Here is a 25,172-nt window from a genome sequence, read left to right as displayed (position 1 = left end):
TATCTAAGATCCAAATGAAAGGGCAGTGACATTCATTAAAGACACTTTAGTAAAGCTCAAAACACACATTGCACCTCACACAATAATAGTGGGAGACTTCAACACACCACTTTCATCATGGACAGATCGTGGAAGCAGAAACTAAACAGGGACACAGTGAAACTAATAGAAATTATGATACAAATGGATCTGACAGATATCTATAGAATATTTTATCCTAAAACAAAAGGATATACCTTCTTCTCAGCACCTCACGGGACCTTCTCCAAAATTGACCATATAATTGGTCACAAAACAGGCCTCAACAGATACAAAAATATTGAAATTGGCCCATGTATCCTATCAGACCACCATGGCCTAAGACTGATCTTCAATAACAACATAAATAATGGAAAGCCAACATTCACGTGGAAACTTAACAACACTCTTCTCAATGATACCTTGGTCAAGGAAGGAATAAAGAAAGAAATTAAAGACTTCTTAAAGTTTAATGAAAATGAAGCGACAACATACCCAAACCCATGGGTCACAATGAAAGCATTTCTAAGAGAGAAACTCATAGGTCTGTGTGCCTCCAAAAAGAAACCAGAGAGAGCAAACTCTAGCAGCTTGACAACACATCTAAAAGCTCTAGAAAAAAAGGAAGCAAATTCACCCAAGAGGAGTAGATGGCAGGAAATAATCAAAAACAAGAGCGAAATCAACCAAGTGGAAACAAGAAGAACTATTCAAAGAATTACCCAAACGAGGAGTTGTTTCTTTGAGAAAATCAACAAGATAGAAAACCCTTAGCTGGACTCAGTAAAGGGCAAATTTGTCCTAATTAACAAAATCAGTAATGAAAAGGGAGACATAACAACAGATCCTGAAGAAATCCAAAATAACATCAGATCCTTCTACAAAAGGCTATACTCAACAAAACTGGAAAACCTGGATGAAATGGACAAATTTCTAGACAGATACCAGGTACCAAAGTTAAATCAGGATCAAGTTAAGGATCTAAACAGTCCTATATCCCCTAAAGAAATAGAAGCAGTCATTAATACTCTCCCAGCCAAAAAGAGCCCAGGACCAGATGGGTTTAGTGCAGAGTTCTATCAGTCCTTCAAAGAAGATCTAATTCCAGTTCTGCACAAACTATTCCACAAAATAGAAGTAGAAGGTTGTGGGGAGCGGGTGTGGCGGCAGTCCCAAAGGCGCCAGGGACTGCAACTAAGTCATATGACTTGCACCTGACTTCCTCATATAAGACACAAACATCTTGAGTGCTGGGCAGGTGTACCAGGATACAGGTGAATCCAATTTGGTGGAGATTTGCCCCTGCTGCCCTGATTAGCTGAAGCCTCGTGACTGGCGAGGGGGTGTGGCCTGCTGTGCGTGGATGGGAACTGAGAGTATAAAAGAGTGAGAGGCCCAGGGTTCGGGGGAGATATAAAAACAAGGGAGATATAAAAACAAGGGAGATATAAACAAGGGAGATATATGGAGAAAGAAGAAACAGGACTGAATAAATGTGTGCAGAAGGATCCTGTAGCAGCGTCGTTCTTCCTGGCCAGTTGAGCGCGCGCAAGAGTTGGTGCTGAGACCCGGGACGGGACGAGAAGACCTAGGACGAGAAGACCTGGGACAAGAAACATCTTCACGCATGAGTGAAGACCCCCTGCTACAGGGAGGATTCAGAACTGCATCACTGGGAAGGAGCGGTTAATAAAGTGTTCCCGTAAAACAGACTGTTGAGAAGGATCCGGCGTGGATTCAGAACTCTTCAGCTGGGGAACGGTACTGATGAAGAGAAAGAAGAAAGATGAAGACTGAATAAACTGTTGTTAGAAGGACTGGTGGTCGCGTCGTTCTTGCTGGTCGAGAGCAGGCGCGACAATTGGTGGCCCGTACGGGGAACCGACTCCCCCACCAAGTTCAGAACTTTCAGCAATCAGTGGTTGCCGGCAGGGTAAGTTCACGGTGAGTGAAACTTGCAACCCCAAGAGTTTGGAAAGGACCTCGGATAAAATAGAGGTGAGCATAAAGTTGCCAAGAAGTAGGCACAAAGTAACCCAGGAGTTTGGGAAGGACCTCGGATAAAATAGAGGCAAGCATAAAGTTGCCAGGAAGCAGGCACAAAGTAAAAGTGAAACTATGGGGTCAAGTTAAGGTTCCTGGTTTCAGGACAGATTAAGGAACTATGATAACCTCAGTGTAGTGATCAATAGATCCTCGCTGTGTAGTTATGCTTTTTTCTTCCGTTGACCCTTTGTGGGTAGGTCTGATAGTTTTGGTCTTGTTTGTTCTGATATATGGACTCTGTTACTGTTTGAAACTGTGTGTAAAGGTAGTCAAGACAGGTCAGAAAATCCTTATAGAGCAACAAGAAAGTATGTCAGAGGAGGAAAAGGGCTTAAAAAGAAAAAGGAAAAAGAAAGGAGACACAGTGTTATCAGGTGGACAGAAAGGACAAAATAAAAGAGCCGAGGCGGAGGAGGAAGGCGAATTAGCTTCTATGCCTCCTCCCTATGCCTCCTCAGCAGCCACCTATAGGTGGACCTTCTGTCCAGAGATTTGGCGTATTGACTCCCCAGATGGACACAAGGTGATTGAGGTTATGGTCTCATCACCACGAGGTATTGTGTCCATCCCCCTGGGGATCGACAGGATCAGGTGTTGACATGGGCGAGAGGGTCTGTGTGTTTCCACAGGACCAGACAGAACCTCTTTGGGTGCTGGAGAGGTTGGTGAGACGCTGCAAGAATGAGGCTCCTGATCCAGTTGCCCCTGTGGATGTGGTGGATGATCCCACAAGCACAAAGGATGGAGCCGAGATGGGAGATCCTTTCGGTATTCCAGAAGCCGATACCAGCTCAACATGACATTCAAATTTTTCCACGCTTTTTGATCCCTGAATTCCCCTTAAAGATATAGCCCCTCTGGCTATCTATCCCTTGCTTCAGGGAAGATGAGTGGGGATGAGAGCCCTGGGATGTATGCTTGTTATAGTGTGTGTGTTTTTTGTGTTTGGCACATGTGTTAGGTGCAGAGTGTGCGGCCCGCACTTTCGCCATGGTAGCGTAGGCTTTTGCTGCAGTGGAGGCGGGACAATCTCCTCAGATTCGGTTTGCCGCTCTAAAAGAAATTATGCTGCGTTATGCCGTGGGGTGCGAGGCTAAGCACTGCACAGAGGATAGCTTGCTGTTGGCATCCTGTGGAAGGCATGTCTGATTGCATGAAGGTTCAGTGTCCTAGTTCCCTTCCCCCAGGAAAAACGACACGGGAGCTGGCCAAGACCTCTCTGGGTGATGAGCCTAAGGGATGGTTTTGTGTAGGGCCCCTATGCTTGCACACTGGGGATCAGACCTCTACCTTCACCCATGAGGCTTGCTTGCAGCAATTAAGATCTGGCCATAGGTTAATTAACATCCTGGCCTTTTGATGCACCTGCCGCAAGCAAAACACAATCTCCCCAGGTGTGGCTTGGCATGATAGAGAGGTAGTCAGTGATAAGACTCCCTGGGCATGTCACCAACCTAAGACAGGGATCAAACCAATGCTGTTTGTCACCCAAGGACGGGTAAGGGGCATGGCTGCGAGGGGCTATCTACAGACATTCTCTCTGCCAAAAAAGAAAAAAGGGGGAATTGTGGGGAGCGGGTGTGGCGGCAGTCCCAAAGGCGCCAGGGACTGCAGCTAAGTCATATGACTTGCACCTGACTTCCTCATATAAGACACAAACATCTTGAGTGCTGGGCAGGTGTACCAGGATACAGGTGAATCCAATTTGGTGGAGATTTGCCCCTGCTGCCCTGATTAGCTGAAGCCTCGTGACTGGCGAGGGGGTGTGGCCTGCTGTGCGTGGATGGGAACTGAGAGTATAAAAGAGTGAGAGGCCCAGGGTTCGGGGGAGATATAAAAACAAGGGAGATATAAAAACGAGGGAGATATAAACAAGGGAGATATATGGAGAAAGAAGAAACAGGACTGAATAAATGTGTGCAGAAGGATCCTGTAGCAGCGTCGTTCTTCCTGGCCAGTTGAGCGCGCGCAACAGAAGGTACTCTACCCAACTGATTCTATGAAGCCACAATTACTCTGATACCTAAACCACAAAAAGACCCAACAAAGATAGAGAACTTCAGACCAATTTCCCTTATGAATATTGATGCAAAAATACTCAATAAAATTCTTGCTAACCAAATCCAAGAACACATTAAAGCAATCATCCATCCTGACCAAGTAGGTTTTATTCCAGGGATGCAGAGATGGTTTAATATACGAAAATCTATCAATGTAATCCAATATATATACAAACTCAAAGACAAAAACCACATGATCATCTCGTTAGATGCGAAAAAAACATTCGAGAAGATGCAACACCCATTCATGATAAAAATCTTGGAAAGTTCAGGAATTCAAGGCCCATACCTAAACATGATAAAAGCAATCTCAGCAAACCAGTAGCCAACATCAAAGTAAATGGTGAGAAGCTGGAAGCAATCCCACTAAAATCAGGGACTAGACAAGGATGCCCACTTTCTCCCTACCTCTTAAACATAGTACTTGAAATCCTAGCCATAGCAATTCGACAACAAAAGGAGATCAAGGGGATACAAATTGGAAAAGATGAAGTCAAAATATCACTTTTTGCAGATGATATGATAGTATTTATAAGTGACCCTAAAAATTTCACCAGAGAACTCCTAAACCTGATAAACAGCTTCAGTGAAGTAGCTGGATATAAAATTAACTCAAGTCAATGGTCTTTCTCTACAGAAAGAATAAACAGGCTGAGAAAGAATTTAGGGAAACAACACCCTTCTCAATAGTCACAAATAACATAAAATATCTTGGCGTGACTCTAACTAAGAAAATGAAAGATCTTTATGATAAAAAATTCAAGTCCCTGAAGAAAGAAATTAAAGAAGAACTCAGAAGATGGCAAGATCTCCCATGCTCATGGATTGGCAGGATCAACATTGTAAAAATGGCTATCTTGCCAAAAGCAATCTACATATTCAATGCAATCCCCATCAAAATTCCAACTCAATTCTTCAACGAATTAGAAAGAGCAGTCTGCAAATTCATCTAGAATAACAAAAAAACTAGGATAGCAAAAGCTCTTCTCCAGGATAAAAGTACATCTGGTGGAATCACCATGCCTGACCTAAAGCTTTACTACAGAGCAATTGTTATAAAAACTGCATGGTGCTGGTATAGTGTCAGACAAGTAGACCAATGGAATAGAATTGAAGACCCAGAAATGACCCCACACACCTATGGTCACTTGATCTTCGACAAGGAAGCTAAAACCATCCAGTGGGAAAAAGACAGCATTTTCAACAAATGGTGCTGGCACAACTGGTTGTTACCAAGTAGAAGAATTCGAATCGACCCATTTCTCTCTCCTTGTACTAAGGTCAAATCTAAGTGGATCAAGGAACTTCACATAAAACCAGAGACACTGAAACTTATAGAGGAGAAAGTGGGGAAAAGCCTCGAAGATATGGGCACAGGGGAAATACTCCTGAATAGAAGAGCAATGGCTTGTGCTGTAAGATCGAGAATTGACAAATGGGACCTCATGAAACTCCAAAGCTTCTGCAAGGCAAAAGACACCGTCAATAAGACAAAAAGAGCACCAACAGATTGGGAAAGAATCTTTACGTATCTTAAATCAGATAGGGGACTAATATCCAATATATATAAGAACTCAAAGGGTGGACTCCAGAAAATCAAATAACCCCCTGAAAAGATGCGGCTCAGAGCTGAACAAAGAATTCTACCTGAGGAATACTGAAAGGCTGAGAAACACCTGAAAAAATGTTCAACATCCTTAATCATCAGAGAAATGCAAATCAAAACAACCCTGAGATTCCATCTCACACCAGTCAGAATGTCTAAGATCAAAAATTCAGGTGACAGCAGATGCTGGCAAGGATGTGGATAAAGAGGAACACTCCTCCATTGTTGGTAGGAGTGCAAGCTTGTACAACCACTCTGGAAATCAGTCTGGCAGTTCCTCAGAAAATTGGACATAGTACTACCGGAGGATCCAGCAATACCTCTCCTGGGCATATATCCAGAAGATGTCCCAACCGGTAAGAAGGACACATGCTCCACTATGCTCATAGCAGCCTTATTTATAATAGCCAGAAGCTGGAAAGAACCCAGATGTCCCTCAAAAGAGGTATGGATACAAAAAAATGTGGTACATTTACACAATGGAGTACTACTCAGCTATTAAAAAGAATGAATTTATGAAATACCTAGACAAATGATTGGACCTGGAGGGCATCATCCTGAGTGAGGTAACCCAATCACAAAAGAGCTCAAATCAAATGTACTCACTGATAAGTGGATATTAACCCAGAAACTTAGTATAGCGAGATATAAGGTACAATATATAAAACATATGAAACTGAAGAAGAACTAAGACCAAAGTGTGGACACTTTGCTCATTCTTAGAATTGGAAACAATCACCCATGGAAGCAGTTACAGAGACAAAGTTTGGAGCTGAGACAAAAGGATGGTCCATCTAGAGACTGCCATATCCAGGGATCTATCCCATAATTAGCCTCCAAACGATGACACCATTGCATACACTAGCAAGCCTTTGTTGCAAGGACAGTGATATAGCTGTCCCTTGTGAGACTATGCCGGGACCTAGCAAACACAGAAGTGGATGCTCACAGTCAACTATTGGATGGATCACAGGGCCCCCAATGGTGGAGCTAGAGAAATTATCCAAGGAGCTAAAGAGATCTGCAACCCTATCAGTGGAACAACATTATGAACTAACCAGTACCCCAGAGCTCTTGACTCTAGCTGCATATGTATCAAAAGATGACCTAGTCTGCCATCACTGGAAAAAGAGGCCCATTGGTCAGGCAAACTTTACATGCCCCAGTACAGGGGATCGCCAGGGCCAAAAAATGGGAATGGGTGGATAGGGGAGTGGGGGGGGGGGGCAGGGGGAGGACTATTTGGATAGCATTGGAAATGTAATTGAAGAAAATACATAATAAAAAAAGAAAAAAAAAGAAACTAGAAAGCTTATAAAAAACTCACAAAAAAAACAAAAACCAAAACAAAAAAAAACTCAATACAAGGACAGAGACCATGCATAGAAAAAACAAGAAAATAATCCTTCAACAAACCAAAAAGAAAACAGCCACAAGGTCAAAATGCCAACTATAACAACAAAAATAATAGGAAGCAACATTACTTTTCCTTAATATCTCTTAATATCAATGGACTCAACTCCCCAATAAAAAGATATTGACTAACAGACTGGCTACACAAACAGGACCCAAAATTTTGATGCTTACAGGACACCCATCTCTGGGAAAAAACAGAAACTACCTCAGAGTGAAAGGCTGGAAAACAATTTTGTAAGCAAATGGCCTGAAGAAACAAGCTGCAGTAGCAATTCTAATATCGAATAAAATCAACTTCCAAACCAAAGTTATCAAAAAAAAAAAAAAAAAAAAAAGACAAGGAGGGACACTTCATACTCATCAAAGTAAAATCCTCCAAGAGGAACTCTCAATTCTGAATATCTATGCATCAAAAGCAAGGGCAGCAACATCCATTAAAGAAACTTTCGTAAAGCTCAAAGCACACATTCTACCTCACACAATATTAGTGGTAGACCTCAACACACCACGTTCATCAATTGACAGATCATGGAAACAAAAACTAAACAGGGACACATTGAAACTAACAGAAGTTATGAAACAAATGTTTTTAGCAGATATCTACAAAAATTTTATCCTAAAACAAAAGGATATACCTTCTTCTCAGCACCTCATGGTAACTTCTCCAAACCTGATCATATAACTGGTCACAAAACAGCCCTCAACAAATACAAAAATATTGAAATTGTCCCATACACCCTATCAGAACACCATGGACTAAGGCTTATCTTCAATAACAACATAAATAATGAAAAGCCAACATTGACATGGAAATTGAACAACTCTTCTCAATGATACCTTGGTCAAGGAAGGAATAAAGAAAGAAACTAAAGCCTTTTTAGAGTTTAATAAAAATAAAGACACAACATACCCAAACTTATGGGACACAATGAAAGCATTTCTAAGAGGAAAACTCATAGCCCTGAGTGCCTCTAAAAAGAAACTAGAAAGAGTACACACTAGGAGCTTGACAACACATCTAAAAGCTCTAGAACAAAAGAAGGAAATTCACCCAAGAGGAGTAGATGGCAGGAAATAATCAAACTCAGGGGCAAAATCAACCAAGTGGAAACAAGAACTATTCAAAGAATCAACCCAACGTGGAGTTAGTTCTTTGAGAAAATCAACAAGACAGATAAACTATTAGCCAGACTCATTAGATGGCACAGGGACAGCATCCTAATTAATGAAATCAGAAATGAAAAGGAAGACATAACAACAGGTTTTGAAGAAATCCAAAAAAAGATCAGACCCTACTACAAAAGACTATACTCAACAAAACTGGAAAACCTGGATGAAATGGACAAATTTCTAGAAAGATATGAGGTACCTGAGTTAAATAAGGATCAATTTAATGATCTAAAAGTCCCATATCCCCTAAAGAAATAGAAGCAGTCACTAATAGTCTCCCAACCAAAAAAAAAGCCCAGGACCAGATGGGTTTAGTGCAGAGTTCTATCAGACCTTCAAAGAAGATCTAATCCCAGTTCTGCACAAACTATTCCACAAAATAGAAGCAGAAGGTAATCTACCCAACTCATTCTATGAAGCGACAATTACTCTGATATCTAAACCACAAAAAGATCCAACAAAGATAGAGAACTTCCAATCAATTTCCCATATGAATATCGATGCAAAAACAATCAATAAAACTCCTGCTAACCAAATCCAAGAACACATTAAAACAATCATCCATCCTGAGCAAGTAGGTTTTATTCCAGGGATGCAGGGATGGGTTAATATACGGAAATCCATCAACATAATCCATTATATAAAAAAACTCAAAGTCAAAATCCACATGATCATCTCGTTAGACGCAGAGAAAGCATTTGACAAAATCCAACACCCATTCATGATGAAAGTCATGGAAAGATCAGGAATTCAAGGCCTTTTCCTAATCATGATAAAAGCAATCTACAGCAAACCACTAGCCAACATCAAAGTAAATGGTGAAAAGCTGGAAGCAATCCCACTAAAATCAGGGACTAGAAAACGCTGCCAACCTTTTCCCTGTCTATTCAGCATTGTACTTAAAGTCCAGCGCAATTCGAGAAAAAGAAGATCAAGGGGATACAAATTATAAATGAAGAAGTCAAAATATCGCTATTTGCAGATAATATGATAGTATATATAAGTGACCCTAAAAATCCCACCAGAGAACTCCTAAACCTGATAAACAGCTTCGGTGAAGTGGCTGGATATAAAACTAACTCAAACAAGTCAATGGTCTTTCTCTACACAAAGGATAAACAGGCTAAGAAAGAAATTAGGGATACAACACCCTTCTCAATAGTCACAAATAATATAAAATACATTGGCATGACTCTAACTAAGGAAGTGAAAGATCTGGATAATAAGAACTCAAGTCTCTAAAGAAATAAATTAAAGAAGATCTCAGAAGATGGAAAGATCTCCCATGCGCATGGATTGGCAGGATCAACATTTTAAAAATGGTTATCTTGCCAAAGGCAATCTACAGATTCAATGCAATCCCCATCAAAATTCCAACTCAATTCTTCAATAAATTAGAAAGAGCAATCTGCAAATTCATCTGGAATAACAAAAAAACCTGGATAGCAAAAATTTCTCAAGAATAAAAGAACCTCTAGTGGAATCACCATGCCTGACTTAAAGCTTTATTACAGAGCAATTGTGATAAAAACTGCATGGTGCTGGTATAGTGACAGACAAGTAGACCAATGGAATATTATTGAAGACCCAGAAATGAACCCACACACCTATGGTCACTTGATCTTTGACAAGGGAGCTAAAACCATCCAGTGGAAGAAAGACAGCATTTTCAACAAATGGTACTGGCACAACTGGTTGTTATCATGTAGAAGAATGTGAATCAATCCATTCCTATCACCTTGTACTAAGGTCAAATCTAAGTGGATTAAGGAACTTCACATAAAACCAGAGACACTGAAACTTATAGAGGAGAGAGTGGGGAAAAGCCTTGAAGATATGGGAACAGGGGAAAAATTCCTAAAGAGAACAACAATGGCTTGAGCTGTAAGATCAAGAATTGACAAATGGGACCTCATGAAACTGCAAAGCTTCTGCAAGGCAAAAGACACTGTCAATAAGACAAAAAGACCACCAACAGATTGGGAAAGTATCTTTACCTATCCTAAATCTGATAGGGGACTAATATCCAATCCATATATAGAACTTAAGAAGGTGGACTCCACAAAATCAAATAACCCCATTAAAAAATGGGGCTCGGAACTGAACAAAGAATTCTCATGTGACCAATACCGAATGGCAGAGAAGCACCTGAAAAAATGTTCAAATCCTTAATCATCAGGGAAATGCAAATTAAAACAGCCCTGAGATTCCATCTCACACAAATCAGAATGGCTAAGATCAAAAATTAGGTGACAGAAGATGCTGGCGAGGATTTGGTGTAAAAGGAACGCTCCTCCATTGTTGTTGGGATTACAAGCTTGTACAACCACTCTGGAAATCAGTCTGGCAGTTCCTCAGGAATTGGACATAGTACTACTGGAGGATCCCACAATACCTCTCCTGGGCATATATCCAGAAGATGTTCCACCTGGTTAGAAAGACACATGCTCTACTATGTTCATAGCAGCCTTATTTATAATACCCAGAAGCTGGAAAGAACCAAGATGCTCCTCAAGATGAATAGATATAGAAAGTGTGATACATTTACACAATGGAGTACTACTCAGCTATTAAAAAGAATGAATTTTTGAAATTCCTAGGCAAATGGATTGACCTGGAGGGCATCTTCCGGAGTGAGGTAACCCAATCACAAAAGAACTCACATGATATATACTCCCTGATAAGTGGATATTAGCCCAGAAACTTAGAATACCCAAGATAAAAGACACAAAGCACATGAAGCTCAAGAAGAACAAAGACCAAAGTGTGGACACTTTGCCACTTCTTAGAATTTGGAACAAAACACCCATGGAAGGAGTTACAGAGACAATGTTTTGAGCTGAGACAAAGAATGGACCATCTAGATACTACCATATCCGGGAATCCATCCCATAATCAGCCACCAAACACAGGCACCATTGCATACACTAGCAAGATTATGCTGAAAGAACCCTGATATAGCTGTCTCTTGTGAGACTACTCCTGGCCCTAGCAAACACAGAAATGGATGCTCAAAGTCAGCTATTGGATGGATCACAGGGCCCCCATGGTGGAGCTAGAGGAAAATACCCAAGGAGTTAAAGGGATCTGCAACCCTATAGGTGGAACAACAATATAAACTAACCAGTACCCCGTGGAGTTCGTGTCTCTAGCTGCATATGTATCAGAAGTTGGCCTAGCCGGCCATCAGTGTAAAGAGAGGCCCATTGATCATGCAAACATTATATGCCTCAATACAGGGACACACCAGGGCCAAGAAGTGGGAGTGTATGGTTAGGGGAGTAGTAGGGAGGGTATGGGGGACTTTTGGGAGAGCATTGGAAATGTAAATGAGGAAAATACCCAATAAAAAAAATTTAAAAAAAGCGTGTCTGCCATTAAACATCTGAACTTTGAGCAGACTAGTTGTCTTGGTTCCATTATTTCTCAACCCAACTAGTCTCCCTCTTTTCTTTCAGGTCCAAGATGCCTTCCAGGCTAGAACTCGGATATGAGAGTTGCAGGCCGGCCTCAACCATTTGGTGAACCAACGTGGAATCTGGGAAAGGCAGAGCACATTTGGAAGAAGCACTGCTAGTTTGGAGCTCCATGGAAGAAGAAAAAAATTAAAGAACATCCATACTGGAGAAGGTTGGAACAGGCTAAACTGGAACAGTGCTAAACCCGCACACTGGATTCACTTAGGTTCAGCAGTGAGTTATCCAGGATCTAGGAACTGAACAGGCAGGCAGTTGGACGCAGTTTCCAGAAGCTGCTTTTTTAGGTGAGAGAAATTAAAGGGTTTAATAAAAGGGATTTAATAATTAAGCAGATGGCCACATTTGGAAACTGCATCAGGCAGGAGGAAAGTGGATTTGAAACTCTCCCAGGGACAGAAAGAAAATCGGGGATTCCCCTATTGTGTGCATGCTGGACATTGTCTTTGTTCTGAGTAACCATCTTATGTTTCCTGAAACGAACATGTGCTCTTGTGTTGGTTTGTTGTCTGTGTTTCATCCCGTGTCTCTGAAACATGGCTCAGTCTGAGTTTAGATCCGCCTGAGTTTGGTTTCTCTGTTGTTTATAAATGAGGGGGTTTTCTGAAATGTGTGCTTGGTATTTGCAGCTGTCCCTTCGGGCTGTAAGGACCTGAGGACTGTGGTCAGCAGATTTGCTAGGAAGACCATCATCTCGCCAGGGGATGCCCTGGGGAGTAGGGAGAGCCAGAGATGTCTAGAAGTCTCCAGAGATCAGACAGAGGCACCAGGTTTTGTTTATGAAATGGAAGCTTACCCTTCTAATTCTTTTGCCTCCTCATGGAAGACAAGAAAGGGTTGTATGTATATGTATCTGTTGGTTTCTGCTTTGTGTGTTTTGTGTATGTGTTTAGAGCTATATGAAAATTTAGAAAAGTGCTAGTGCAACTGGAAAAGCCCTACTGGGAGCTGATTGCACATGCAGCTCTTAAAGGGGCAGGCAGCCATTTGCTTGTAATAGAAAGTTAGCTTAAAATTGATAACTCAGAGTTGGAGTCATTCTAAACAATATGTGGCAGGAGCAAACACAGGAAAAGAGGTCTTTAAAGATACTTCAAAAGAGGGATAATCTTTGGGTCAGGACTCCAGCAGAGTGCTCAGATTGAGAAATGTTTCTGCTTGGGTAAAGGAGGAGCTCAGCTCAGAGCAGCCTAAGGGAAGTTTGTGTGGCATTTCTTTTGACTCTAAAAGAAATGTTACTGGGGAAGTTACTGGGACCTCACCTCTCCCTGCCTTCAGGAAAGAGTCCTTAAGATTCAGAGGCAATATCTTTTAATACTTAGGTTTTTAGCTATACTAGAAAATCACGGTCCTGAAAATCCAAGAAAGAAAAATTGATTTGCTTCAAAATCTTCTAGGAGATGTTAATTGGCTAAGACCTCACCTTAAACTTGCCACAGGAGAACTTAAGCCTTTGTCAGGTGCTATTATGTGAGACACAAATTAACTGGCAAAGAACAAAAGGCCTTGCAGAAATTAAAGAAAGCTTTTATTGTTGTTATCAATTATAATCAATGGTAATTAAATATTAGCTGCCTATTTTAGTTATTGGTTATTAAATGTGCCCACAACAATTCCTTGGCTAGAGATAATATTGTTGTAAAATCATCCCTCTTCACCTCAAAGTAAAGTTTCAGCATCCTATTAAGGCCTCTGTGCTGCTAACAAAGAATTCTAAGATAAATTCATATATTTTAGAATAACTATAACAAAAATTGTGTCTTAAAAACCTGACTAAGTGCCTGTTCCTTTTCCAAAGACCAATTAATTTGTTTATTACAGAATATTAATGTTTGATCTATTGCATATCCTCATTTTAAATAAAATTTACAATCATTATCCCAAATATAAGTTAAAAATTGTTTTTAATATTGGTTTTTGTATCTTCTATAAATTCATGCATGCATGCCTCCCATTTACTGTTTTTAAAAACAGCCCTCTTGTGGGAGAAAAGTATATGTGAATTGGATCACATGCTTATTCTTTTGAGCTTCCCCCTGCTTCAACACAGATAATTAAATTGTGTGATGTAGATGGTGTTTTAAAATGTTGAACAATCAAGGTAATTTGTATCTTTATTAACATATATGTCTCATAGCTTATAATTGCTTAAAATTGTTCATCATTCAAATGCTACTAATTCTCAAACTTGCAATTATTTATGCTACTCATAAGAAAAAATACTGTTCCTTTAAAAGAACTCTTTTTGGACAGTTAAGAAATTGTCCTGGGTTGTCTGGAAAAAACCCCCATGATTTGCCTTGTGTTATAGAGATTTACAAAAAGCTGTAGCTGAAAAAGGATTACAGGTAGTGAAAGGAAATAAAACTGTAATTCATGTAATGTATGTTAAATAGCCCAAAGAGTTGTTTCTGAGCTTTGAAACCTGGGGCTGAGAACATAGCAGAACAGACCAGAACATGCCCGGGCAAGCCCATCTCCTCCCTAGCTCCCACCCCTCTAACCTAAGTTAAATGTTACAGGCTGCTGATGTTTAAATAGACCAATCATGTGAAACCGCGCCAATTCCTCCCCCAGTCCCACTCCTTTTCTATAAAAACCCCTAGCTTCCAAGCCTCGTGGTCGAATCCACTGTCTCCTGTTATGTGAGATACGTTTCGACCCGGAGCTCCGCCATTAAAAAACCTCTTGTTGTTACATCAAGGTGTTGTGTTCTATTCGTGATTCTTGGGTGCACGCCGAATCGGGAGATGAGTGGGGGTTTCCCCACTGAGTTCTTTCAGTAGCTCCTGAAAAGATACAAACTCAGGATCCTTATAATTATTTGGGCTTTCGAATTACTGATCAAACTGTTTCTCTCCAGAAGGTAGTTATTCGCAGACAACTTAAGGACTTTGAATGATTTTCAAAATTGTTAGGTGATATTAATTGGATTCACCCCTATTTAAAGCTCACTACAGGAGAGTTAAAAGCTTTATTTGATATTCTAAAGCTCACTACAGGGGAGTTAAAACCTTTATTTGATATTCTAAGATTGAGTTGTGATCCTACTTTCCCTATATGCCTAACCTCAGAAGGATTGTTGGCCTTACAACAAGAGGAAAAAGCTTTGAAGAGCAATTTGTCACTTATATAGATTATTCTTTGCCATTACTTCTGTTAATTTTTAATATGATTCATGTGCCTACAGGATTGTTATGGCAAAAGTCTTCTCTAATGTGGATATATTTTAGGATTTCTCCTAAACGCAATACCTTGCCATATTATGATGCAATAGCCCAGATGAGTATCATTGGAAGGAAACAGGCACTAACTTATTTCACAAAGCACAAGATATTATTGTTCAGCCTTACAACATAAGTCAAGAGACTTGACTGAACCAGCATAGTACAGATTGGTTGCTTGCTCAAATAGGGTTTAACGGAACTATAGAAAGCCACTACCCTCAAGATAGATTGATAAAATTTTTAAATGTACATGAGGTGATATTTCCTAAAATGACTCCTTTACAGCCTTTATATAATGCTCTATTGATTTTTACTGATGTCTCCTCTAAAGGATGAGCTGGATATCTTATAAATAATGAACAGGTAATCATAAAGACTCCTGGTCTCTAAGCTCAATTAGCAGAATTAACAGCAGTACTGAATTTCTTTCAGTCTGTGCATGGGGCTTTTAATATTTTTACTGATAGTTTATATGTTGCACAATCGGTACCTTTATTGGAGACCTGTGGTACGTTTAACTTTTATATGCTAGCAGGATGCCTGTTTGAGCAATTACAAAACATCATTCTTGCCTGAAAACACCCGTTCTATACTGGCCACATACAATCTCATTCTGGTCTTTCTGGACCTTTATCTGAAGGCAATGATTGCATTGACACAGCTCTAATAGGAGAAGCCTTAATTTCAGATCCTATTGCTTTGGCGAAACGTGATCATGAAAAATTTCATCTCTCTAGCCAGACCTTAAGGCTCCGACTTAAGATCACTAAGGAGCAGGCAAGAATGATTGTAAAACAGTGTCCTAAATGTATTACATTATCTCCAGTGCCACATTTAGGAGTTAATCCATGAGGTCTACTCATATTTGGCAAATGGATGTAGCTCATTGTGTAGAATTTGGAAAATTTAAATATATACATGTTTGTATTGATACTTGTTCAGGATTTCTTTTTGCTTCTCTGCATACTGGAGAAGCCTCCAAAAATGTAATTGATCATTGCCTACAAGCCTTTAATGCCATGGGATTGCCTAAATTTATTAAGACAGATAACAGGGCATCCTATTCTAGCAAAAAAAATTACTTCATTTTGTAAAGAATTTGGTATCAAACATGAAACTGGAATTCCTTATAACCCCATGGGACAATAAATAGTTAAATGTGCTCATCACACTTTAAAAAATTGGCTTTAAGAAACAGGGGCAGTTATATCCACCAAGGTCACCAAAGGCACATCTTGCTTTTACTTTATTTGTTCTAAATTTTTTGCAAACTTATGTTAAAGGTCACTCTGCAGTGGATCGCCACTGGCATCCAGTTACTTCTAGTTCGTATGCCATGGTAAAGTGGCAGGACCCATTTACTAATGAATGGAAGGCCCGGACCCAGTCCTAATCTGGGAAAGAGGCTTGGTCTGTGTTTTTTCAAAAAAGAAGACAGAGCGTGATGGCTTCCTGAGAGATTAGTTGAACAACTAGACACAGATCCTGACTCTTCTAGAAAGTAGTTCTCTAAACTTGATTATGGCTAAAAAATCCTCTTTAGCCAAAAAGTTAAATTAGAGCACAGCTTCCACTCCCAGGGAAGCTGTAAGCCTTTCTGCAATTCTCAAAGTCACCTCCCCCACACTGGGAGCTCTAAGTCTAGCCTGATCTTTGCTAATTTGCAATTGAATGGAGTACCTGGAGTTCCCCAAAAGAAGCTTTTGTACTGTGTCTTTCACTGTCTCCACTTTGTTTTTCAAGTAGGTCAGTAAATGCCCTTCTGCCTGACTACAGCAGGCATGCTTCCCCTCCCACAACAGTGGGCAGGTGGCAGTTATTAATTTTTATCAAGAAGAATTCTAAGTACATATTGTGACTTTGGTCTGATTTGGGAATAAGTTGCGCTATGAGGGCTGGTTAGTCAATGAAGGGCAACTAGATTTCAGATCATACCAATCTAAGACAGGGGTACATGCCAAAAGTCCGTGGCTGTTAATAATACACCACAAATACATCTATGTCTGTTATGCTCAGATATTAGCTGTTGGTAACTTTATATACCAATCAGAAATGACTTGGTGCAGAGTCACAGGTCTAAGTGCAGATTCCAGATCATGGGGGACCACATTTAGCATTAAAATAGACAGCAAGACCAAACCTCAACAAAACCCCCACATTTAAACCAAGGTAGAAGCCTCCTGAAATATACAGTCCTGTAATATCTGATCACACAATTTATCCTAGAAGGTGTATTTCTATGTATTTTTGCAAGTACATTTGCCATGTACCTCAGCTTGGTTCATGAAAGTAAAACACAGAACCTATGAGGGGCAAGTATCTCTCAGTGGAGCTCAGAACTGAGTTGTAGACTGTACCTCAGAGTAAGTTATCACATATACAGTTGAATTAAAGTTTAGTGCAGACCAACCAAGGAATGGGGTCATAAAACATGAATTCATGTGGTCTGGCATAGTAAGAAAGATCCTTTTACTTTTAACCAGTAACTCAGAAGATAAACTCAAAAGTTCTGTTTTATTTTTATTCAAATTGTTGTTTTACTATTAGTTATAAGTATAGAGATGGAAGGGTTATGTACTTGAGTAGGTAGGTTCCCTGAGTGGCCAGAAGAGGACATGTTTTACAGTCATTGCAAGCTAGCCATCCAGGGTTCACCCTTATGCCACCAAATTTTCTTGCACATTTCCTATATCAGAACCCCTTGATTCCAATATGGAGATTCTAGATTTTTATACATTACACCAATAATGTTGTCTCAGGATCAATTTGGGCATAATTGAATGAATAACTGTGTTTCTATTTACTTTGTATTGCAGAACTGATTTTCTTAGATAAGTTTTACTCCTGATATAGATTTTTTTCAAGCACAATTGCCAGTGAATGTAGAGTCACTTTCTAGTGGGGAAAATATCCTGGTATTCAGAGATGTGTCAGTGGCTAAAGCTCTATCAGAGGACAAGGATTCTCAGTACCTACGACAGCTTATAACTGTCTATATCTCCAATTCCAGAGGATCCAAGGATACCTTCTTCAGGTCTCTAGTTCCCAGAGACAGTCTCATGTTAACCAGACATTCAAGCAAACATGATAATACAGAATTAAAATAAATGTACTTTTTAAATAGCATTTAACACAACCCTACACTCTCACAGTACCAACTTACTGCTTTGCACACATTTTACATCAACAACTCCATGAATACCTGTTACTTTGAAAATGGCTGATTACAGAGACATGTTTTCTATGGGAATCTAAGATTGCTTACAGTTGGTGTCTCTACCTACTCAACTCAACTGCATTCTCCCCATCTTTCCAATCATGAAATCATGATCCTACTTGGAATTTTTTCATTGCCCTAACATAAATGACCCTACACAACTGCCTTTAATCAATCTCTCTCTCTCTCTCTCTCTCTCTCTCTCTCTCTCTTTCTCTCTCTACCTCTTCCTCCCCCCCTCTCTGTTTTTCTCTGTTTTTCTTTCCATCTTTTTTCCTTCCTTCCTTCCTTCCTTCCTTCCTTCCTTCCTTCCTTCCTTCCTTTCTTTCTTTCTTTCTTTCTTTCTTTCTTTCTTTCTTTCTTTCTTTCTTTCTTTCTTTCTTTCTTTCTTTCATGTTTATGAGTCAAGAACAAATGACAACCTGTAGGAGTAGGATTGGTCCTTTCCTACCATGTAAGTCTTGGAGTTTAAACTCAGGTTGCCACGCTGGGGAACAAGTGCCTTTATCTATTGAGCCATACTACCAGTCCCATAGCTGACATATTAAAAGGTCAGACCACATGCATCTGAATAGAAATAAGGGAATAATATTAATTTCAAGGTCATTGGGTGAACATATGGTTTACTTTATCATCTGGTTTCGTAGCATTAAAAAATATCAGAAATAAGTTTTCCTGTGCAAAATTTCAGTCCTTTCTATGGTAATCTCTGTACACCACTGTAGCAAGAGAATGAGCAGAACTTTGGAACACCAGCAAGTATGGCCACCAAGGATCTTTATGTATCTGTTGTGCAACATAACGATGTCCATGCCTATGAAGGGTCATGCCTTGAGAACTTCATTACTCATAAGAATCAGCTTGGTGTCAGAGGGTGAACCTTCCAGCTTTTGTTAGGCTGAGACTTTGTCTGTATAGGATTTGAAGACTGAGTTTGGGCTACTGCAGCGAGTTAAGGAACTCAGAAACTCAAGACACCTATGTAAGTCCAGCTCAGGAGGACGCTGCTTAAGTGATTGCAGTACAGGCTGACAGGGCTTCGAATGGGACATAGCCTGGAACTACCTTGCTTAGCCCCTGGTGTGCAGGTGGCTGCCACATGGACACACTACCTGGGAAGGTGCTGTGGCCCCAGGAAGCACTTGAGTGCAGTCAAATGCACATTAGAAGTCAGAGCTGTGCCTGACCAGGTCTTTTCAACCTGGCCCAGATGATCAGGACCAGGGAGACTTCCTTGACTAAGTTTCTCTGTTTCTCTCAGCAAGTACAAGGAGGGCCTGAGAAGTTTTCTCTGCACGTGGAGAGGCTTGAAGATTCGTGTGAGGAGTGATGGAAACTTCACTTTTGAGCAGAGGGACTTTAATTCTGGGTGAGCTTGTGACATCACGATGAGCTGAGGAGACTTCTCCTAGACAGGATTGGAAATGTCTCTAAAGTTTGCTCGGAGGGAAAAAGTACTTGGAGTTGAGTGTGAGGGAGGGCTCCAGTGTGGAAGTAGTTTTGTGAACTTTACTTTTAAATTTATTATTATCATTATTCTAGTTATGAGATTTTTATGGACATATAGTTGTATATGTTTTGTTCATATCTGTAATGATGTATATGTAAAACACAGAAGTTAGGCTACTGTGCTGCAGGGCAGGGATGGAGGTACATGAGGGCTTTTGTTGTCCCTCACCGTGTGATTGTACTCTCACAACCTCTCTTCTACCATAGAATTTTATAAAATTCCAATTTTTCTGACTTGGAAAACAGACACTGTAGTGGAAACCTGCTACCTAGTAGCAGAGAAAGCAGCCACTTGACCTGCCTACTCCACTGATGTCCCAGAAGGAAAACTCACCATCTCCTTCCCCATGCTCTCTTAAATCCCCTTCAACTCAAAGATGATCCTTCATCTTTCCTGTGTTTTCTTATGTTTACTCCATGACAACTGGTTGCTCTTACTGCCCCTTGACCTATCATTGACATAATTTACCTCTTACTTACAGAAAGCTCTTGGTTTAAAGATGTGTGCTAGAGCTGAGCCAAGCCAAAATGAGAAACAGAATTTTTTTTAATTCAGTCTTGTTGTTCACAGTGTGATCAGATATCCTGAAACAAGTATGGGTTCTCTCACAATATCACTCCATCACAGGTTTCTATAGATTCAGAGACATCATGAGCTAAGCAGATATAATGAGAGTGTATCTCATGTTATCTTGCCATAAATATCCCACTCGTTTGTTAACTAGATATTAGTCTTGAAATAACTTGCATTTATCTTTGATTATTAGACCTGTATTCTGATTGGACATAGATACTCAATCCAGAACAGCAGACATATGGACACATCCCAGTATCTGACTACCAGTAGCATGTCCTTTAGAAGGTATAACAGGTACCTGAATTCATGTGTGCACATCCTGAAGAGAGACAGCTGGCAGTCAGTTCTAGTTCAGTACCATGTCTTGCAGGATCAGAGAGCTAAGATGCAGGATCCTGGACTAGAGTGGCAGCTGAGGACATGAGCCCTTGTTTGTTTGGTATTTGTGACTGTGGAATCTTTAGAGTTTGTGGGGAAGGTTTTCAGCAACAGGTTTCCTGGACATCTGTGGGACCAATGGAACTCTGGAGATGTGATAAGCAAACCTGGAGCAAGAGTGGTTTCAAGGCATTTTCAATTCCCGGAAATATTGTACTGAGTTGAGCAGGACTAGGACTGCATGTCCTAGACTGCTTAGAACTGGGCCCCCACCTTTTCCCCAGCAGAGGAGGTCACATAGACCAGTAGCCATGTTAGATGTCCTTGGTTTCCCCTTACAAGGTCATGTTCAACGGCAAATGAGGCATTTCCAGCACCATAGCTCCAACAACTGATATACACTCAACATGGAAGTCACATTTCATCCCCAAACATTTAATACCTGTTTTTCCACCCAATTAAATGACCTATCTCAATGAAGCATGTCTTCCAAGAGTGTTCTCAACACACTCACTGCTGCTTGAGGATTCTCTCACTTTCTTCCTCTCCTTACCTCCTCTCTCACACACATACACACATCAGCCATTCCCACCACTATAGGTGAACAGAGTGGAAACAGCACATACTCACTGGCATAGGAGTGGAGAGCAGAAGATAGGCTTAACACAGTAGCTTCTGGGACAGTGCCAGTGAAGACCAAAGTCCAGGGCTCTGGAGGGATCATCATTGTGATTTCAGGTACAGATTAAAGGAATATCTTCTGTTGGTCTGGGAGAGTCCAATGGGATTAGAGGCAAAGAGGGGACACAAAGCCACCTGAGGCTTTTGATGTCTATAGCTAAATAGAAGAAAATGTTGTCTACTGCTATGGACAGATCAGTTGCATCATTTTTTTATAAGGAATGTTAAGAAGTAGGTTTGGAGCTTTGTTGAATCTGAGCTGTCCTAGAGAAGTGTGTGTGAAGGCCTTGAGTGTATGTCTGGACACAAGTCTGGAGAAATTCAGGACCAACATTCCAAATGAAGACCAACTAGGTATTTTGGTGATATATATGAGGATGGAAGTAGAAGTTGGTTATTCTTTGGGAAGGAAACATTCAGAGGATTGTGGCAGTGGTGCTAAGTGTAAGGGAGGGGGTGGTCCCCTTAATAACACTGGATTTATCTCTCAGAATGAGATGGCTGTCACAAAGAAAGATGAGGTTTTGTCATGTATATAGGTTAGAACAGTGTTTGGCAGGGGACCAGGGCTGCCAAGAGATACACATTGGGTTGGGTATGAATCAGAACAGTCATAAAAGTTGGTGGCAATGATGCAGGTGACTAACTGGGAGGCAGGTAACTAACTGTGAGGAGGGTGACTAAATGTGAGGAATGTGACTAAATGTCAGGCAAGTGACAGGGGCTGTGATGAAGATAACTGTGAGTTTGATGACAGTGAGTCTGAGGCAGGTGACTAACTGTGTGGCAGGCGACTGTGAGGCAGCTGACAGGGATTGTGATGAAGATAACTATGAGGTAGATGACAGTGAGTCTGAGGCAGTGGACTAACTGTGAGGAAGGTGACTGTGAGGCAGGTGACAGGGCCTGTGAGGTAGGTGACTGTGAGACAGGTGAATGGGAGGTAGGTAACAGGGACTGCGAAGCAGGTGACTGTGAGGCAGGACCCCATACCTGTGAATATTCCCCATACTGTTGTGGTGACCCTGGGTGGAATGTGGAGATCTGAACTTGGGCTAATAGATAAGTTCATGGGTAAATAAGAGAATTAGTGAATTCTTCAGAACTAAGGAATCTGGGCTTTTGTTAATTCAATTTTAATAGGAGCTGTTTCTTGTATATCTTGGATATCTTCCGAAGAAATGACACAGAATCCCTTCAATTTATTTAATCAAGCATTATAGCAGAAAAAGTGGGCAGCCATTGATCTGCTCTATTTCTTTAAGCTAAACTGTCTACCTTCCAATAACATTCCCCAAGATACTTACTTTTATTTGGGTGGGGGGAGGTGGTGCCGCAAACTTCATTGATAGTATTCAAGAGAGTAGGGAGGGCTCCCTAGGCCCCTCGTGTTATGGGGGGTCTGGGGTGAAATTTGTGAGGGAGATGCTCTGTGTTGGCGGTCAAGTTGGGATAGGGACTCCTCAGCAACTGAGGGCCTCTCTCTTGCTCTCAGTGTCCTTGCTGGGGTGGGTGGTCCAGGTTTTCTTACACCTTGGAGGCCATGTAGGCCATGAGGTCCACTACCCTGTTGCTGTACCTCTATTCATTGTCATACCAGGAAATGAGCTTGACAAAGTTGTCATTGAGAGCAGTGTCAGCCTTGGCATCGAAGGTGGAAGAGTGGGTGTTGCTGTTGAAGTCACAGGAGGCAACCTGGTCCTCAGTGTAGCCCAAGAAGCCCTTCAGTGGGCCCTCAGATGCCTGCTTCACCACCTTCTTGATGTCATCATACTTTTCAGGTCTTTTTAGGCAGCACATCAGATACACGATGGACACTTTGTGGGTAGGAACAGGGAAGGCCATGCCAGTGAGCTTCCCTTTCAGCTCTGGAATGACCTTGCCCAAAGTCTTGGCACCGCCAGTGGATGCAGAGATGATGTTCTGGGCAGCCCCATGGCCACCACACCACAGCTTTCCAGGGGGCAATCCACAGTCTTCAGAGTGGCAGGGATGGCATGGACTGTTGTCATGAGTTCTTCCATGATGCCAAACTTGTCATGGATGACCTTGGCCAGGGAGGCTAAGCAGTTGGTGGTGTAGGATGCATTGCTGACAATATTGAGTGAGTTGTCATATTTCTCATGGTTCAAACCCATCACAAAAATGGGGGCATCATCAGAAGGGGCGTAGATGGTGACCCTTTTGGCTTTACTCTTTAAGTGTGCTCCGGCCTTTTCCATGGTTGTGAAGACACCATATACTCGGCACCTACCTCACCCTATTTTATGTTAGTGGGGACTCACGCCTGGAAGTTGGTGATGGGCTTCCCATTGATGACAAGCTTCCCATTTTCGGCCTTGACATTTCCGTTGAATTTGCCGTGGATGAAGTCATACTAGAACATATAGACCATGTAGTTGAGGTTAATGAAGGGGTCCTTGATGGTAAAAACCTCCACTTTGCCATGTGGAGAGCAGATGGCAGCCCTGGTGACCAGACACCCAATAAGGCCAAATCCGTTCACAAGACCTTCACCATTTTGTCTCTGGGACGATGCTGACACTACACAAGAGGATGCGGCTCTCTCTGGAATACGGAGGAACAGAGAGCCAATACTTACATTTTACTATTGATCTGGATGTCTCTGCTCCAGGTGTTTTCCCATGGTGTCTCCTTAAGACCCTTTCCTGGTACCTGAATTCTCTTTTTCTTTTTCCTCCTCTCCACTGGCTAATGGAAATGCATCCCTGTTTTCTCTTTTACCCAGCATTTGGTACATCAGTTTTTATTAACAAATCAGAGAATAAACCGTTCAATAAGAGAACTGGTCTCAAATAATTAGTTGAAGACTGTTTAGATAGCTCAGTGATTAAAGGTGCACTGATTGATGGTGAACACATGAGTTCAAGTTTCAGAACCCACCTGGTAGAAGAAGAGAAGAAACTTCTCTAAATTTTCATTTGACCTTCCAAGTACACACACACACACACAAACACACACACACACACACACCTTGATACCTCTGTCCATACAAAGACACACACACACACACACACAAGCACACAAACACATGAACACACACCTACAAATGTCTGTGAAACCTGGCATCAGTAAGCATTAGGAAGCTCCTAATGGAAAATATGTAACAATTTGACAAACAAACTAAATAACACATGAGATTGTACTATAATGGTGAAATAACCTATAAACCCATGCTGGTGTGAATGGTTGCATGGCAGGTAAATGAACATTACTGAACCTGGCGGGACCTGCGGGACCCAGAGGTCTCTCCACTCCACAGGACCACTAGCAACCCAGGACCTCAGAATCATGGGTGAGTGGAACAGAACATCAGCACCAAAGAATCCCAGAGGGTCTTGTGCCAGCAGGAAGAGGGACAAAGGAACCCCAAACTACCAGAGGCAGGGATTCATTCTAGTTGGGGCCAGCGCAGCCATCTTCTTCTTGAACCCAGTGGAGGGAGCCAAGGTCCCAAAAGTACTCTCCACACCACAGGACCCCTAGCACACCCAAAACCTAGGCATCATGGGACTCAGGATGTAGATTGGAACTCCAGACTTCTCGACACCTGCCCTGTAAGAGGAGAGATTGCCTGCAGAGATTGCTCTGACCACTATGACTCAGGTGAGTGTTGGACTCACAAGAAGGCTGTCAGAGGCTAACAGAATCAAAGGAGGAACAAGTTGCAGCCAGAGACAGCTAGATTTTCTAACACCAGAGATTACAATAAGGTGAAAGGCAAGCTTAAGAATATTACTAAAAGAAATCGAGAACAGTGGGCATCATCA

General features: G+C 41.3%; 1 pseudogene; it reads right to left on the bottom strand.

Moving 5' to 3' along the window:
• Positions 22,711-23,917, bottom strand: Gm9162 (predicted gene 9162; annotated as a pseudogene).

Source organism: Mus musculus, chromosome 7 (assembly GCF_000001635.26).
Source record: "Mus musculus strain C57BL/6J chromosome 7, GRCm38.p6 C57BL/6J".
Classification (NCBI taxonomy): domain Eukaryota; kingdom Metazoa; phylum Chordata; class Mammalia; order Rodentia; family Muridae; genus Mus; species Mus musculus.
The sequence above is the reverse complement of the archived record's forward strand: the minus strand, read 5'-3'. Positions and strand labels throughout refer to the sequence as shown.